Source organism: Camelus bactrianus, chromosome 3, assembly GCF_048773025.1.
Source record: "Camelus bactrianus isolate YW-2024 breed Bactrian camel chromosome 3, ASM4877302v1, whole genome shotgun sequence".
Taxonomy (NCBI): Eukaryota; Metazoa; Chordata; class Mammalia; order Artiodactyla; family Camelidae; genus Camelus; species Camelus bactrianus.
The window spans coordinates 155592111-155603714 of NC_133541.1; the positions used below are offsets into that span (position 1 = coordinate 155592111).

Consider the following 11604-nt stretch of genomic DNA (forward strand, 5'->3'; position numbering starts at 1 on the left):
GGGGAAGGCCAGGTTCAAAATTAGAACAACCAGACTCAGGGGAGTCCTGCAAAGAAAGTGAGTGTGTGGGGAGAGCTGATTCCCAGACTCTGATCACTAGCCTGACCCTTTTCTTCCCAATGCTGGGTCCATCCCTTGCCATAAGTGGCCTTGGATGTGCACAGGGGGACACTCAGATTTCACGTCCGGGCTCTGCCTATAACCTCCATGCAAACAGCTGCCCTTTGGCCTCTCTGTGAGTCCTGGGAATCTGAACTCCGGGGAGAGCCGGTGCAGGCACTAGAAATGGGTCAGGGGCTGCTGAGGCAGGGCATTCGGCGTCCTGGGTTTCTAGAGCATGGGATGGAGCCAATGACCATGTCCCCTTGGCCTTGCTGACTCCACCCGATGGAGGGCGTGGCCAGAGGAAGTGTCAGGGCCAGGGGAACCTTCTGCAGTGCAGGACCCAGGGCAGCGGGGGGCCCGGGTCTAAGGAGAGAAGCCCTAAGGAAAAGTCTGTGGAGGCTGTAAGGTACCTTCATTCCCATTAATTAAATAAAACAAAAGCTTACCACAGGCGTGCGGGGGAAGGGTTTTGTTATAACAAGGGAAGGCACTTGCCAAGGTCTGGCCATAGAGGGCTGCTGGGTTTGCCAGGTTGAAGAGGAACCGAGAGGCCGTTTGCCTCCCCTGGGTCTAGACACTGCTTGAATTCTTCCAGGTGACACTTAAATGCAGTGAGACATGGAACTCTCTAAAGTTGTTAAAATATTCATGGTGAGCCATTCAACTCTCTCCTCATTCTTGGCTACGAAAGCACGATAAACACAGGTGGGAATCTCATCAGCCTGTTGGTTGGTTCACTGTCCATCTGGCGCCCCCTCTTGTAGGAGCCTTTATCACATCACCCAGGGCTGACCCATCTCAGGATCACAGCTGATTTTCCACAGGTGGCACCACTTGCTGGTGACATGAAGGAACCATGTTAGCCACCTCCCAAACTCTGAGGCTTCTCCTGGGAGGAGCCTGCAGACACCCAGTCCAGCCTCTGCACAATGATGCTCCCCAGTGTCACTCCCGGCTTGCTGCCCTGGCCTCTAGCTCTGGCCAGAACCTCGCTGAATTGTCGATAAATGTCCCCCATGCACCACGTCTAAGCTTGGGGTCCAGAGGTGACCATGGTTCTTATTTTCTTCCCATCGATGGACTGTTTGATCTTCATGTAATCGTGTTGGCAGGAAGGCCAGTACCACCCTCTTGAGGCCTCCCCGAGCCGCCTCTGTCTATAACTGTCCTAGCGCCCCAGGGGATCGGGTCTGAAGCCTGGCACTCAGACACGAGGATGACAGCTGGAGAGACAGGAATCCACTCCTGCTGTGGCTTCTGCTGAGGCTCGATGTGGCCATACAAATGGATCCCACAGGCCCTGACTTCACTTGACTCGCTGCAGGGATGCTCCCACACTGCCCCGTTCCCCCCCAGAGACAGAGGGCTTTCTGCTTGTTCCCGAAGGCCCCACCCCCGAGGGGGCGCTGGGTCCAGTGGAGCATCCAGCCTGGTTCCCCGCCAGCCCTTAGGGCTTTGGTGGGGCCTGGAACATCAACTACCCTCCCCTTAGGGGCCCGTTTGTCCTTTCCAGCCAACAGACCTAGGTCATAAGCACTTTAACTCACCTGAGGGTGTTTTCCTCACTTCAGGGGCAGTGAGGACGGGGCTTCTTCACACTCCAAGTGCCCCAGGTCTGGATGCAGACAGTCTGGCTCTCCCCCAAGTCCTGCAGTTCCGGGCCACACCTGCTGCTGGTCACAGTCTGTGCTGTGTTCTCTTCCAGGACAAGGGGTGCACTCTGACCCCCGCCCCGCCCCCACCAGCGGTGGCAGAGGCGGCGGACAGGCAGGTGAGCTGGGGCCTGAGACCGTGCCCACAGGTCAGTGCCCCAGAGGCCGCTGGTGACTAGAGGGGCCACGGGGCAGAAGGCAGCATGGGATGGGAGGAGGAGGAAGGTTCAGGATAAGGAGATGAAAGGGGGAACGGACAGCACGGTGAGGGCCTCGGCCATGAAAGGGAAGAGAAATCACAGTGACAGCTGGAGCGCTGTCGGCGTTAAAAGCTGCGGGCTGTTTTTTTTTAATTTTATTAATTACCAATATATATTGATAGATTTCTTATTTTATTAAAGATTATGTTCCATGTCATATAACAGGATAGAGTATGTTATTATTTATTAAATAATACATAATAGAAGATATACTAGCATATTATCTTCTGTTTATTTATTAGCAGATAGTATATAATATATATGTAGGTGTTTATACACATAATATATAATTCATGCATCTATATAATATATAACCCATAACAAATAATGTAAGATTATGATTAATATATAATATAACAAGATTACATAACAATAATGATGTAATATTACCCATTGTATGTCTTGGTTCATGACACATTCTCATCTTAGGTGCCTGTCAGAGGTATTTATGTATTAAAATTAATATTATAAGACACAGTTATGAACCTATCACCCAGCATCATAACAGGAATATTGACAGTGACATACTGTGTCCTCTTTCCCTATCCTGCTCTTGGCCTTTTCTCACAGGAAGTAACCAGCATCCTGAATCCTGGCTTACCCTTGCCTTGTGTTACTTTCACACACACAACATTTAAGATCAGTTAAAACAAATGAACTGCAGGTACATGCAATGAAGTGGATGAATCACACACTCCATGTTAAATTGAAAAAGTAACCCCTAGAAGGTAGCCGATAGTGTGCTATGCTTTTAACTGTGTATATATATGTCAACTAAACTCACTGAATTAAGAACAACTACAGCTAGAGTCCAGGTGGGAGAGGGACAGATAAAAGGTGAGGTGAGCAGGTTTGCTGCAGGTGAGCGAGTTCCTTTCCAGTGACATGTCATTCTCTCTGAAGCAGGAGGCAAGGCCATCTGCTGGGAGTCAGGGAAGAGACAGAGGGAAGCTTAGAGGTGTGCAGAGAGCAGAGAATGTTGACACCACTGAGTGATAAGTGGGGAAATGTGCTCACTAGAGAAATCCTGGAGGATTGCCTGGCAGCGGCAACATGGTGGGCATTGATTTGTAGTCTTGGAAATCTGTGCTGGGAGAGCCTGCTGCCTGCAGGCTCAGAACAAGTAGAGCTGGGTGAACCGAGATGGAAGTCGGCCTGGTGAGGAACTGAAAAGGTCAAGGCTCAAGGGGGTTTTGTCTGTCCTAAAGAGAGTGCTGACTGTGGATGCAGAGCTGGAAGGTGGGGAAGTGGAAGTAAGAGGAACGTGGACAGGCAGGAAAGCAGAGGAGTCAGCACATGATGCCCCAGTGAGGGTGAAGGAGGGCCAGGGAGGCTGGTGGAGAAGAAGCTGGACGGCTAGAGGTGGGCACTTAAAGGAGAGAGGCTGGACCTTGGGTGGAGACACGCCCGGGTATGAGCCCGGGGGTAGGGTGAATGGGGGGTGGCTGGCTCAGGCTGACAGAGAAGAAGACCCTACAATGACCATACTGGGTGGTGGAAGGAGAATGAACTTTGACGTCTTGATGGTAGGAGGCGAGGCAATACAGAGCTGGTGGTCCAGGTGCTCCTGACTGAGGCAGATGAGCAGGGAGGCCAGGGTGGCAGGCACTGCTAGGAAAGGATCTGGGTTTTCCATGTGCTCCCACGAGGGGAGGAGCAATCATCTGAAGGTGGAAAGTGAGCACAAGGAGGCCAACCCAGGCTCCTGATCAAACGGGGGTTGTGAAGGTGCAAAGCGTCAACTCCAGTGATGGTGGCCCAGGAAGCAGGGACCACGGGTGAAGTGAGGGGGCACTCAGAGAAGAGAGGGAGAAGAGTCTTCTGGGTGTAGGGGGAAGAGAGGCCCCAGGACAAAGGAGCACAGAGGCACAGTGATGAGGATGGACTGGCTCTATGGTGACACTGCAGGGATGGCTGGATCTTTGTCCTGAGGGCTTAGGTTGGGGGGACTACTGGCCTCATGAGGATCCCCCTCTCAGCAGCCTGGACAGAGGCTCTCGCTCCTGAGAGCTGTGTGGCCACCACTGTTCCCGGAGGGGCTCTGCCTCCATCTTCTCTTATCAGACTTTCCTGCCCAGCCCCCGACCGCCAGCGAGGGAGCCTGGGCCTCGCAGCTGTTTGCCGTGGAGGGATACAGGCTCCTCGGAGGAGCAGGCGGATCTTACTTTGCTCCGTAACCCAGGGCCTAGCAAAGCGCCAGCCCATGTGTGGGCCATGTAGGGGCTCGGATACTTACTATACTAACTCAAAGCAGTAGAATTGCAGAGCTGGAGGAAGTGACCACTGAGCTCACAGAGTTCACTGCCCACACCCCCATTCTACAGATGAGGAATCAGAGACCAAGCAGTGAAGCAGCCTTGGCCAAGGTCACGCTGCTCGTAAATGCTGGCCTGTGTCGGGCATGACAAGTGATGAGCTGCAGTGAAGGGGCTGAGAGGGGTCTCTGGGGCCAGAGAGCTCGGGTTCAAGTCCCAGCTCTGCCATTTATTAGCCGTGTGACTAATGAATGTCCTTACCTTTAAAGTGGAACTCATAGTGGTGCCAACTCATTGGGTTGTCATGAACACAGCGTTCCTGGAACAGCAGGACAGAGTTCTGTAAGGGTTTGCTGTTGCTTTGGTTATGATTATTATCACCAAGTGAACCCTGAAATGAAGAACAAAGGCAGCAAGAATTTTTATTTTAAAGGAGTTTCAAATCCTCTGATGAATGCTTCATTTCATCTATTCAAGTTTTCATTTGACCCTTATTAACAACTACACAATGGATGACTTTTGAGGCAATCTTGCTTCATGTCTTTAATTCTCACTAACGACACAGGCTATTTAACAGGCAGCAGTTTCTTTTCCAGGAAGAGGGACAAAAAGTTAAAAATGACTCAGTGCCTCTCGGTCCCCAGTGAGTTGGTTGTGACCTGTCAACCCAGCTTTGGGGAAGTGCCCGCTCCCCCTGGGCCCACTGAGCTGCCCCGCAGCCTCCAAGGGGTGCCGTACCCCCACACGAATCCAGTCTCTTGGTTCCTATCTTTGCTTCAGATCCCTCAAGGACTGCCCATGCCCCAGGGCCCCATCTGCCCCACCAGCCTTGGCTGCTGGACTCCAGGACACCATCCTGGGTCTCAACCATCCCCTGTTCCTATGACCGCCCCACTACTCTACATTTTGTCCTTCAAGTGTGGGCTTCTGTGGCTCGCCACACAGCAGGGGTCTCCCCGTCCTCCACCTTGGGTAACTGCATCGTCCTTGCACGGTGCCTAGGGAACCCGTGTGGAGGCAGGAAGAATACAGAACAACAGGTGCTCAGAGGGGCTGCCTTTCCCACTGCAGGGGCCCTAGAGAGCTTTCTCCCAGCTGGTTATTCACAGGCGCTGAAGCTGTGGAATCTCGATCTCACCAATTTAAAGGGCATCATCACTAATTACAAAAGCAATCATTTCTTCAGTAGCAAAAGGAGAAAAGACTTTGTGTTCCCCACCTCCAACTGTTTTCCTCCACCTTCAGATGTTTCTCATCTCTGGGCAAGGGTAGAATGCAACTCACAGAATATTATTTTTCAATGTCTTTTCCCACTCTGAAGATTGCTTTCCCAGAACCGATGAAGGCTAGAATGGTTTAGCTTCCCTGGACTGAGGATTCAGAGGCCTGGGGGGAAGGGGGGAGGGGGAGGGGAGATAACTCAGCAATATTGAACCTAACAGAGACATTAAAAAGTTCTATTCTAAACAGAAAGGAAGCAGGATGCTATAGAAACAGGAAAACCATAGTTGGAAATGCAATAACGAGTTGCAAGAGAATAAACATAAAGATGTAAAAATGAAAAAGGACATCAAAATAAAAAAAGTTGGGAATGGGAGAGGGGAGCAAGAAAATGTAAATTTTTTTCTTTCTTTTTTTTCTTCGTTATTCTTAGGATGTGTTGGAGCCTACGTGATTATCAGTCTAAAGGAAATAGATATAGTAATGGGCTGATATATTTGAAGAATAAGGTAACCACAAATCAAAAGCATACATTAGAGTCGCAAAAAAACCAAAAAGAAACAAACTCAAAATGGCTTAAAGACTTAAATATTACACACGACACTATAAACTTCTCACAAGGAAACATAGGCAAAACATTATTTGACATACATCTCAGCAATGTTTTCGTAGGGCAATCTAAGCAACCCAAGCAACAGAAATAAAAGCCAAAATAAATAAATGAGACCTAATTAAACTTATAAACTTTTGCACAGCAATAGAAACCATAAGTAAAACTAAAAGACAACCTATGGAATGGGAGAAAATATTTGCAAAAGATGAGACTGACCATGGCTTAATTTCTAGACTATATAAATAGTCCATACAACTTAATAAGAAAAAAATAAACAACCAAATCCAAAAATGGGCAGAACAACTAAACAAGCAATTCTCCAACGAAGACACACAGATGGCCAATAGGCATATAAAAAATGCTTAATATCGTTCAATTATCAGAGAAATGCAACTCAAAACTACAATGTTATCATCTCACACCAGTCAGAATGGCCATCATTCAAAAGTCCACAAACCATAAATGCCGGAGAGGCTGTGGAGAAAAGGAAACCCTCCTACATTGTTGGTGGGAATGTAGTTTGTTGCAGCCACTGTGGAAAACAGTATGGAGATTCCTCAAAAGACAAAAAAAAAAAAAAAAAAAAAAAAAAAAAAGGCTTATCACCTAATCCAGCAATCCCACTCCTGGGCATATATCCAGAGGGAACCTTCATTCCAAAAGATACCTGCACCCCAATTTTCACAGGAGCACTGTTTACAATGGCCAAGACATAGAAGCAACCTAAACATTCACTGACAGATGACTGGATAAAGATGCGGTATTTAGATATAACAGAATATTACTCAGTCATAACAAAGAAGGGAATAAGGCCATTTACAGCAACATGGATGGAACTGGAGATTATCTCACTAAGTGAAATAAGTTAGACAAAGACAAGTATCATATGATATCATTTATATGTGGAATTTTTAAAAAAATGATACAAATGGACTTATCTATAAAAAAAAAACAGACTCACAGACTTATAAAACAAACTTAGGAGTTTGGGATTAACAGATACAAATTACTATATGTAAAACAGACAAACGACAAGGTTTCACTGTAGAACACAGGGAAGAATATTCAGTATCTTGCAACCTATAATGGAAAAGAACCTGAAAAAGAATAGACTATGTATATGTACAACTGAATCACTATGCTGCATACCTGAAACTAACAAAACAGCTGTATAACTGAAACTAACAAAACATTGTAAATCAAACACATTTCAATTTAAAAAAAAATTGATAATCTCTAAATACCTTTATTCAAAGAAAATCTTGAACTCTTCCCTCTTACAAAATTTAAAATGGGTAGCTTGAGCAGGACCAAATTATACTGGATGGGCAGTTACATATCTTCTCCAGCACGTGGCCCATGCTACACACACATCGTGTTTTCTTACAGGTAAGAATAGCCCTGACTGCACAGCGAGCGACTCTTTCTGGGACAAGGGCCTCTGTGGCAGTGGCCTCCTTGTCACCGCTGCATCTCACCAGGAGGCCAGGGTTTTCAGAGGGGAGGGGACATAGAGCTCATACACTTCAAATTGACTTCCCGAAAATACTATGGAAAAACCAAATTCACCTGCAGTGTAGGAAACATGAGCAGGGCCCCTAAGCAGACCGACAAGCCCAAAGTAAGATGGCCCGATGTTCAGATCGGAACCAGAACAAAGACCACCTGGCCCCAGTTAAATGACCACCACCTCACCTGCAACGAACTGCTCGTACTCAATGTCAGGGATGTTTCTGTTGAGACTTGGGAGGTCAAAGGAGTCGGACCAGGGATCGGGGCTCTTCCAGTGGTAGAGGTGGCCCCAAGGGAATAGCACCAGTACCGGCTCCTCCATCTTCAGCAGGGTCTTCAGGAGGAAGGCAATGTGGATGCAGACGTTCCTACGGAGGTTGAAGCCCTCTGGAGGGTTGAAGTCACACAGAAGGTACCTGGCAGGGAGCAAAGGAGAGCGGGTCTTCAGGGCCAGGCCTCTGCACAGGAATCCCGGCTTAGATAGAACAGATACAACGGGAATCCCTGCACAGCCCATGGCTTAGACTCCAGACACATTCAGCAGCTTCTGGTTTGTAAAGTGGAGGCACTGCCCACCCATCTCCATGTGGCCAATTACTTCAAGTCCGGGAGCAGTTGCGGAAGACATCTTGGCATCCGTCTAACACCACTAAGCACCCGACTAGCATCTGAGCACCCGTTCTCCAGGGGCTCTCAAACTTCTTGTTCTACAGAACCCTATACACTCTTAACAATTACTGAGAACTCCAAAAGGCTGCTATTTATGTGAGTTTAATCTATCACTATTTCCTGTGTTAGAAGTTAAATAAGAAGTTAGAGAAAGTGTATGAATTCACTTAAAAATATTAACAATCTACTGTATGTTACCATTAATACTCTTAAACAAAATATAATTCTATTTTTCAAAAGAAAAATCATTAGTGAGAAGAATAGCAGTGATTTTAATTTCTGCAAATCTCTTTTGGACTGGTGAGAGCTGAATTCTCCTGCCTCTGCATTCCCTGTTTTGTGATATCGCAGGCCAGGTTTTCCCTGGAAAACCCCGCAGGAACTCGGGAGAGCAAGAGTGTGCAAAAGGCAGGTGACATCCCGGCGTTTCTATGAAAATGGTCTTGCACCTCAGGGGCCTTGGATACACTTTGATAACTGTTGCCCTATCCAAGGCGAGACTCTTCTACACAAGAGCCAGGCAAGGGTCCTGGATTCTGTAATGAGTTACCGCCACCACACCCCTCCCTTCTCTGTGTGTTTCTCACAAGCTCCATTACTGCAGATGAGGATGTAATCCTCAACTGGGGCCTCTAATCCCAGAAGACTGCTAACTTCAAGAGGGAGGGTCCCATCTACCATCCCTACACCCCGCATAGTTTATTTTGAGTCAAGCCCTAGATAACTGCTTATCGGCACTGACCCTTGTGTCTTTTTCCTGAGGTTGACTGAAGGAACCAACATCTGGATGGAACTGAAATTTCCCTGCAGATAAACAAGGCTGATAAGCCACCCCATTCCAACATCTGATTCTGGGGCTCTTCAAAACCCGGGTAAGGCCCCGTTTCATCTAAGATGGGTCCTCCGCCTGCCCTTCCCGGGGGGTTCTGGGAGGCCGCGGCCACCAAGGGCGACCCAGACTCGCGGCCCCAGCCCCAGGGCCTGAGGGGGAGGAAAGCTTGAGGCTGTGCCCAAGCCCTGCCCCGCCCCGCCCCAACACGCTCCCCGGCACCACAGCCCTCCCCGGCCACCGCCCCAACCCCGATCCCACCCCGGTTCATGTCCGCCGGCCCCACCGACGGCGCGGACGTACGTTTACCGTCTGTGGGACGCCGCCCCAGACAGGATGTCGGCCGCCGACTGACCAGGCCAGAACTAGTCGCCCGGCCGAGCAAGCCGCCATCCCCAGCAGCAAGCACCGCCATGGTCCCGGGCAGCTGCACACTTCCGGAGCCCGCTACCCGCCCCAGAAGCGCACGCCGGCCCGCGCAGAGCGTGGCGCCTGTAACCATGGCAACTCCGCGGGGCCCTCCCCTAGCGCTTGCGTCGTGCTTCCTCCCGAGTCTAGTTGTGCGAGGGCAGAACTTGCGGAGCCAATGGGAGCCAGGGCGCAGCCAGGACGGGGGTGGGGGGAGGCTTATGGGACAGCTGGGCGGGGCCGGGGAGGGCAGGGCCGCCCGGAAGTCCTGACCTGCAGGTGGCGCCGGCCGGAGGCTGGGGCGTTGCTGCCACCAGTGGGCGGGGCAGTGGGGCAGCGGGGCGGGGGCACCCTCACCTGTCCGTGTGTGGGGATCAGCCTGGGCTCCGTGGCCTCCGCTTGCACCGGACGTGGACCCAGGCTACCGGTGGGCAAGATAGAGGACTGAGCCCAGGCACGCACGGCTGGCCAGGTAGGGCACCTGAAGTGCAGATCCGCCAGGCCCGCTGCCGGCCTTGAATACGCGCTGCTAGGCAGTTTCCAAGAAGACGGGATCTGTCATAAGAGGGGAGGTAGGGCTTGGGTGCCAGATGTCGGGTTGGGTGCAGTCTCACAGGAGAGCAACGGTGAGAGGGCGCAGAGCGGCCCCTGTGTTGGCGGGGCTAAGAGTTTGGGGTATAGGGTCGGGGTGGTGTGTGCCTTTCTCTGTGGTCTCCTCACTCCAGAGCAAGGGGCTCTGCTTCCCTCCTCCCCTCACTGCACTCCCTGCCTTCCCCAGCACCACCTGGGGTGTGGTCATGTCGAGGCAGGGAAGGCCCAGGGAAGGGGCTCATTCAGGGGCAGGGGCCACTCTGCAGGGATGCTGGACCTGACAGCAATGCAGTGTTTCGGAACTCCCCTGGGCTGGGTTTCTAACCAGTGGGATGGAAGGGCCTTTCCTTCCTGGGGTGCATTTGGGGGAACTAGATACGTCATGAATGTCAGCCCTGAAAATGGAGGCTGTGCTACATCCATTCTTGGAAAGAAAAATCAGGCCCTTCCAGCCCAGGTGACTCAGAAAGTCAGTCAGCAATGTTCGGGGTCCCCAGTTTAGGCTTTCAATTAGAGCTGAGCGGCTCAGGAGGCCAGATCCCTGTCCGTGGCTCCAGGAGTAGGCTTTCTGCTGGGGGACAGGATCCTCACAAACACCTGTGTCTTTGTGGGTCACTCCCCTCTGACAAGCTGGGAGGCAGGGTGCAGTTGTGGGAAATCGTGTTTCCATGAGGAGAGGACCACCAAGTGGTGGGGGCACAGGAGACAGTGAGAAAGAGTCCCGCAGCCTTTCTGGAATCAAAAAACTGGCAAATGTGAAAAAGTGCATAATTTGTTTTATTGAACAGGCTGCTTATGTACGTTTGGAGGGCCAGGTTCAAGGACTCTGCATCCCTCCAGGACAATAGCCTCAAGAGAAGAACAGACAGAGCAGGAAGAGATGTGGGGTTTCTCCCAGGAATGAGGCAGAACAGGGATTTCTGCAGATTTGCAAGGAGACCCCGACCGCTGAGCACAGGGTTACAACCCCACGTGACCCTTGTCGTGTTTGGCTTGGGCTCTGGGTCTGGCCTGATCATGTATTCTTCCAGCTGAGTTCCAGAAATTCAGAGGGTAGACTTAGAGAGGCTGCGTTTGGAACCCGGTGTGGAGACGGAGGGTCCTTTATCCTGAGTCCCCTCAGCCTAATCACTGTAGCTGAGTTCCAACACCACCCAGGCCCCCAGGGTGGCCGTGGAGGGAGAGCAAGCCTGGCAGGTGACCCAGGGGTCCCACTGCTGTGCCCCTCCCTTATCTTTGTTCCCTTTCACCCCGGAAGGTGTGATTGTCTCATGTCATGGTGACAAGCCATCTCTCTTCTCTGTCAGGTGGGATCCCCACCCCCGCTCAGCCTTCTTTCTGCATGGATGCTGAAGGACCAGGCTCACTTGAAGTTCTGAGTTTGAGCAGTAAGGTGGAAACAAAGAAACCAATGGAAACAAAGAAACAAGTCATTGTGGCAAAGCTCCCCACCACAGAGAAGCTGCCCTGAGTGGAAGGGAGGGTGTGG

The 11604-nt window shown here is 50.6% G+C and overlaps 1 protein-coding gene and 1 long non-coding RNA gene across 53 annotated transcripts in view; one reads left to right on the top strand and one right to left on the bottom strand.

Annotated features, from left to right (window-relative positions):
- Positions 1-927: 927 nt before the first annotated feature.
- LOC141577198 (uncharacterized) lies at positions 928-9594 on the bottom strand. Of its 3 annotated transcripts, none has more exons than XR_012505937.1 (5): positions 9420-9579; positions 7802-8034; positions 4534-4663; positions 1653-2936; positions 928-942 (listed from the first exon to the last, which is right to left on the bottom strand). It is a non-coding gene; the product is annotated as an uncharacterized LOC141577198 (long non-coding RNA). The 3 variants fall into 3 exon arrangements; XR_012505935.1 differs by lacking the exon at positions 928-942 and adding an exon at positions 5492-5658 and having other exon boundaries at positions 984-2936; positions 9420-9594; XR_012505934.1 differs by lacking the exon at positions 928-942 and having other exon boundaries at positions 984-2936; positions 9420-9578.
- A 170-nt stretch (positions 9595-9764) lies between these two features.
- The window catches only part of LOC141577196 (uncharacterized), a 191819-nt gene continuing 189979 nt past the window's right edge, over positions 9765-11604 (top strand). For 14 of the 50 annotated variants that reach the window (XR_012505915.1, XR_012505921.1, XR_012505903.1 and 11 more), the window contains exons 1-2: positions 9767-9996; positions 11423-11598. The gene's annotated coding sequence lies outside the window, so the exon portion shown is untranslated. Of the gene's footprint in view, positions 10097-11422; positions 11599-11604 lie in introns of all 50 variants that reach the window. The other 36 variants (XR_012505924.1, XR_012505933.1, XR_012505914.1 and 33 more) reach the window with 20 other exon arrangements.